This window comes from Aquarana catesbeiana, linkage group LG03 (genome assembly GCF_042186555.1).
Source record: "Aquarana catesbeiana isolate 2022-GZ linkage group LG03, ASM4218655v1, whole genome shotgun sequence".
In the NCBI taxonomy this organism is placed as follows: Eukaryota; Metazoa; Chordata; class Amphibia; order Anura; family Ranidae; genus Aquarana; species Aquarana catesbeiana.
The window spans coordinates 606381827-606382104 of NC_133326.1; positions in this window are offsets into that span (position 1 = coordinate 606381827).

Below are 278 nucleotides of genomic sequence, written 5' to 3' on the forward strand. Positions count from 1 at the left end.
AAAGAAAAAAAAAAAAAAAAAAAAAAAAAAAAAAAAAAAAAAGGTTTTAAAGTGGCCCTGTCCCCGTGTGCTCGCACGCAGAAGCGAACGCATATGCAAGTCCCGCCCACATATGAAAACTGTGTTGAAACCAGACGTGAGGTGTCGCCGCAAACGTTAGAGCAAGAGCAATAATTCTAGCCCTAGACCTCCTCTGTAACTTAAAAAACATGTAAGCAGTAAAATTTTTAAATATCATCGCCTATGGGGATTTTTAAGTACCGAAGTTTGGCACCATC